The 6,213-nt window shown below is 42.8% G+C and overlaps 1 pseudogene; it reads right to left on the bottom strand.

Moving 5' to 3' along the window:
- Positions 1 to 1,560: 1,560 nt before the first annotated feature.
- On the bottom strand, positions 1,561 to 3,804 carry LOC129691647 (Parkinson disease protein 7 homolog; annotated as a pseudogene).
- Between the last annotated feature and the right edge of the window lie 2,409 nt (positions 3,805 to 6,213).

Below are 6,213 nucleotides of genomic sequence, written 5' to 3'. Positions count from 1 at the left end.
GATAGATAGATAGATAGATAGATAGATAGATAGATAGATAGATAGATGGATAGATAGATAGATAGATGGATAGATGGATAGATGAATCTAATAAATCCTTATCTTTGCATTTTCTAAAATATTTGAGTTAAAGTGACGCCTGAAGAAAGGATTAAACTGGCAAAAACTTCCCTGGCTTCTAGGTCTAAATTAGTTCCAATCCCTTTATGTCAATATCTGTTCAGTGCCAAAACACACACCATATAATCCCCATAACAACCCACACGGTAATTACATCCATTTGCAGATCAGAAATCTAATGTTCAGAAAGATAAAATGGCCACAACCCTATCGAAATAGCCCGTGAATGACTGGAACAGGGTTCACAGAGGGGGTGAGTGGGTGGGTGTGCGCGCCCTACGGCTGAGCTTTATCTCTGGCCTGAAATCATCTATTAAAGTAACTCTCTTCCCCATGGACTATGATAGGATCACATTGTGTGTGTGTGTGTATATATATATATATATATATATATATATATATATATATATATATATTTTTTTTTTTTTTTAATACAAATAATAGGGCCACTGAGACGGTTCAGCAAATAAAGGCACCGCCAAGCCTTACAAGTTGCGTCAGGGACCCACATGGTTGGACGGAAAGAACTGACTCCTACAAGTTGTCCTCTAATCTCCATGAGAGTACACACACAAACACACACATACAGACACACACCATGCTCACCTGCGCAATAAGGAATACATGAATGTTTAAGAAATTTACTGCAAATAATAATAGAATCAGTTTGTGTTTTCTGTAGCAGACAGTACTCCATGTACTCCCATCAGTGGTTTCAAGGGAAAAGAGGAGTTTATTAAACCCCAAGATTTCCCGATAGTTTGATATGTGTAGATTAAAATGCAGTGTGCATTAATCTCTCTCTCTCTCTCTGAAATTCCACAGCGGAGGAGATTAGCAAGGTTAAGTCAGACTGTGCTTAGTAAAGACAGGCTGTAAGGCTGGCTTGCCAGAAAGCCCCGGAGAGACCACTCATCCTCGGCAGCTCTTAGGCAGACAGGTGCTGTTAAAAAAAACAGGCTTGCTCTACAAAACATCCTTATTCTAAAAACACACACGGCCTAGGGGCAGAAGGGAGAGTGGGGGCAGTGACATAGCCCTTGCCTACCCAACACAAGACACTAGGTGCAACCCCAGCACTGCTAAAAATAAAAAATACAGCTGGGGGGGGGGTGGGCCACACCTTTAATCCCAGCACTCCGAAGGCAGAGGCAGGCAGAACTCTGTGAGTTTGAAGCCAGCCTGCTCTACAGAGTGAATTCCAGGACAGCCAGGGCTACACAGAGAAGCCCTGTCTTGAAAAACCCAACGAATGAATGAAGAGTGAGGCACCCACAGGAAAGCCGCTGCAAATAACTACAGCGATGGGCGATGGACTCCTATCCAAGTGTAAAGCATTACCAATCTTTTTGTTGTTGTTGTTTTAGGAGCTTGGTAAAACGATTCTTCTAGCAAGGTTCAGACCTGGGCTTCAGGGTGAGATTCCCGGTATCGACTACTTCACATACTGGTCCACTGGCTTCTGGACACACTGGTGGGCTTCCAGTGGCCTGCCTCAACCTTGGGGTCCCGGTCAGCCACATCCTTGCCGCTGAGCGCCTCCTCTACGGCAAGTGCAAACTTAAGCTGGTCGCAGGCCCTCCGCTGGGAGGATCAGGCCGTCCCTCTCCTCGCGGCTCCGTGGGTAGCTGTAGGGACTACCATTCGTCATTGTCCTTAGCCGTTGTGTGTTGTAACCTCGCTTTCAAAGTCTATTTCATGAGCCAACCGAGCTGTAGGATGGGCACAGATGGCAGCTCTGGGGCGCTTCCTGCTCTCCTGCTCCTTCAGGATCGCCTTCTCCACAGCCCATTCAGAGCAATTCTGGGCGCCCAGATTTCTTCCTGGAAGAACCACCACATCGTAAGGCCCCTGCTTTCTGGCATCTTTAAGCCTGGCATGGGGACAAATCATTCCATCACGGCTATGCTGCGCTGGGTCTTTCCCAGCTCGACAGCCACAGGAATCACTGTCTCCTCTCTTCTGCGCCTTTGGCCAGGATGACCAGAGCTCTATTCTTAAAGAGCACCCGCGCCTCCTCCGCCCACGCCGAGCCTCAGCCTCACAGCAGCCCCATACCCGGCCCAGTCACACAGACTCACTGACAGCACGCATGCGCACCCAGCATTACCAATCTTGAAAGAAGTCTGTAAGAGCATGTCCTACAAAACAAAAGTGTAATGGAAGTTTTGGGTTCTTTGCAAACTCAGTTATGTTATGTAAAAACGTTTTAGTTCTAATCCCAAGCGTGGGATTTTAGTTGGGCTACGGCTTGTCCACCCCTGTTGATTGTCACATGCAGGGTTGACCTTTGCCAGCTGGTAACGGCCTTCAGCCTACGGCTTGGAGAGGATCGTGGTCTAGGGCTCTGAGTCTGTAAATATGAGATCGAGAAAGAGACAGTGTGCTATTCGGTGCTAGCGTGTGGCACGTTGCAGTTGGAGAGACCAGAGACCGTGAGTTTGGAGCAGACAGGCGGAGAGAAACGCTTCCTGGCACAGCGGTGGCATGGAGGAGAGCGCTGGCTGTGTCTGCAGTTGACACAGGGCCCTAAAAGAACCCCTTGACCCTAACTACCTGGGAGAAGTAAAGGGGTCTGGGCCCACTCTCCCCACTAACCTTTTCTCATACTTAAGGTTGGGGGGGTTGGTGGAAGGGAGATAGAGGCCTAAACACCCCAAATAAAGTAGAGTTTTTAAAAAGACCGCTATAGGTGGTTTTCTGCTACACAAAAGGTCAGATCAGGGGTCAATAAAACTACAGTAGTTGAGTGTCAGTCCCAGCCAGCATGCGTGAACCTCTGGGGAAATGGTTTGTGGGCCCTGATATATGTCCGATGGACCTTGAGGTTTTATGAAACACAGCTGGAAAGACCAAATGAAAGAAAAACTCTTGAGTCAGCATTCCTTTCCAAGCTACAGCTTTTATTAACCCATCCGCAGTGGCTTCATTTTCAGTTTCTGCATGAAAATAATACTGTAACTAACATCCTTGTAAGTGCATACATTTTGTTTCTTTCAAAGTAAACTTCTAGAGCGGCAATGTCAGAGCATAGACACATTTTGAAACATTTAGTAGAAACTGACTCTGCAGAAAATCAGTTGGTTGTGTCCCGTGAATTTTCATAATTTGTGCAGGTGCTACTGAGCTGAGGTTCAGTGATGGAACCTCCGCATATGTAGAATGCAGTCAATGGAAGCTGGCTTAGAGCATCCCCGGGCTAAGATGATTTAAACAGCAAAGGAGGTGGCTGCAGCATTCCAGAGCAAAATGATGTCAGTAGCATCAGAGGCTATCGTTAAAGTTTAAACCTGAAAGCATAGATTAGATTACATTAAATTCCCATTAGCTCATCTCTCAGCTGTTATTATTGCTGTTTAAGACAAGCTCTCAAGTAAGGAAGGCTGGCCTCAAGTTTATTGTGTAGCCAAGGATGACCTTGAACTCCTGATCTTCCTGCCTCCATCACCCTACTGGGATTGCAGACCTGTGTGCCACCATATCCCATTCAAATACTTTTTTTTTTTTTTTGTACTTTATTTTTTTGTTTGTTTGTAGCCCTGGGGATCAGACCCAGGACCTCACAAATACAAATGTCTTAGTTAGAATTTTATTGCTGTGAAGAGACTCCAGGACCACAGCAACTCTTGTAAAGGAAAACATTTAATTAAGGCTGGTGTATAGTTCAGAGTCCATTACCATCATGGCGGGAAGCATGGTGGCACGCAGGCAGACATGTTGCTGGAGAAGGAGCTGAGAGTTCCGCATCTGGACTGCCAGGCAGGAGGAAGTGACTGCCACTCTGGATGTGCCTTGATCAGCTGAGCTCCCAGAGCCCACCCACAGTGACATACTTCCTCCAACAAAGCCACACCTACTCCAGCAAGGCCACACCTCATAATAGTGCCGCTCCCTGTGGATCTATCTATGGGGGTCATTTTTATTCAAACACTCCTCCAACTGAGCTCTATCCCCAGCTCTCATTTCTAACTCTTATGAGAGAAAAATTGAAAGAAAGAGGGCTTTTCTTTATTAGGACTGATTTCCTTACAAACACCCCAAATGTTTTTTTCTGTTTTGTTTTTTCCACAAAAGTAAGCTTTATATTTCAGGTAGGACTATATATTATTTAAAGCGATCAAGCAAAATGGACACGGTATGCAAAGACATAAAGCACAACATTGTGATAAATTTCTAAGAAAAAAATACATTCATAAATGTATAATATAATTGTGTTTTGATGATTTCCTACTAAAAATTTTGCAGACACAGAAGAAAACACATTACACCAATACATTGACAGGAAATACATACACCAATTTGATCACAGAGTTTACCTTTGGGAAAAGTGAAGTATATCAAGCCAGTATGCTAACGGGTTAGTAGTAACTACTATATCATTAATACATAAGAGTTCAAAGGTGTTATTAACCACGGGTATTGGGCAATGATATAAATAACAACAAGTAACAATATCGAAGCATTTAGTTGCTGGTGTGCGGTAGTTCTCATCACTGTCTATTGGTTAGTAAATCACATGACTACATTATTCACTCTGACTTAATTGTTTGTAGGTGGTAGCAAGAGCATCAGTAAATCTTAAGGAGCAAATATAAATTATAATGTCAATCTAGCATTGAGACAATATTTACATACTATTGTACTTCATAAACAGCTAAATATGTTAAGTTCCATAGTATACACACTTAAAAAATTAACAAAATGTCCAGCAATTTTATGTTTTATGTCTAAGACATATTAGATTTGCATGTTAACAATCATAACATAATAATCTTTTTAGACACCCTATCAATATATTGTTCTTTTATCCTACACCAAAGTTAAAAGACTGCACACATTTGTCCAAATGAATAGAATGATAATTCCTAATTGTACTACAATGAAATTAATTTTCTTCCTAGCATATTGGTGTTCAGATAAAGTGAAATGATCTACGGTTGTACAAGATATTTAAGGCTACCCTGCTCTTCTACATAGCGAGCTCCAGGTCAGCCAGGGTACCAAGACCTTGTTTAAAAAAAAGAGATAGAGGGAGACCTAAAACAAAGGTATTGACATACTAATGTATATCAGTTCCATGGACATTCTTGTAGACTTACCCAGCATCTAGTGAAGTACCTGGCCTGGGGCACATTGCAGTTGTCCAATAGTTGTTGAAATGGGGAACATAAAAATAAACATGTTTCTGTCATGTACCCCAAAGGAATACTTTTTTCCTCCTTTCCAGTATATCACTACTGTCCTTGACTTCTCTACTGCCTTCTTTCCAATGGCCCATGTGACTGAAGCTTGAGTATATACACAACCAACCACCTTTTGATAGTTGAGATTCTGAGATGTATGCCCAGAAAATTTGTTGTGTTTGTTGGGTTCTGAGGCAGTCTCATTATGTAGCTTAAGCTAACTCACAGTGATCCTCCTGCCTCAGCCTCCTAAATGTTGGGATTACTCAATGGAAAATCCACCCATGCTCAGCTCCAGGAAAAAAAATGCTTTCTAGTCATACAAATTAAAGCAGCCAAGGAAGGCAAACTGCTCTGGTCCCTCATCTGTGTGTTTATGGTGGTACCCAGTGAAACACTCATCCTACACTCCCTGAAGGCCACTTAACTCAGACTTTCATAGCTCCCCAACCCCACCCATCTAAGCACCATTCCACCACCATTCAGAAGCAACAGGAAGGATTCCGCAAGGGTGACATATACCTTTACTCCCAACACTCAGGAGGCAGAGACAGGTTGATCTCTGTGAGGATAGCCAGGGCTACATAGAGAGACCCTGTCTCAAAAAAAAAAAAAAAAAAACAGCAAAAGATTCTGTTGATTAAAATAAGGACACAAGAAATTTCTTCTGGATATACACTCCCTAACAGTGGCTGAAGGACACAAAATTATACCATTCAGCTGAACCTGCATCTTACATTGCGTTCTTGTGTTTTATGGCAGAGTATTCTATATTGGTTTTTCTGTGATTTTGAAATCATAGCCCCTGGGAATGTGAAACACAATTATGTCTCCTAATTTCATTTCTGTGGCAAGTTGATAGAAATAAACCAAAATGTAATTGAGAGCCAATGTTTGTTATTTTTAAAAT

This window comes from Psammomys obesus, unplaced genomic scaffold (genome assembly GCF_907164565.1).
Source record: "Psammomys obesus unplaced genomic scaffold, mPsaObe1.curated_primary_1811, whole genome shotgun sequence".
Lineage (NCBI taxonomy): Eukaryota > Metazoa > Chordata > Mammalia > Rodentia > Muridae > Psammomys > Psammomys obesus.
Note: the sequence above shows the minus strand (reverse complement) of the source record. Positions and strands in the feature narration are given on the sequence as shown.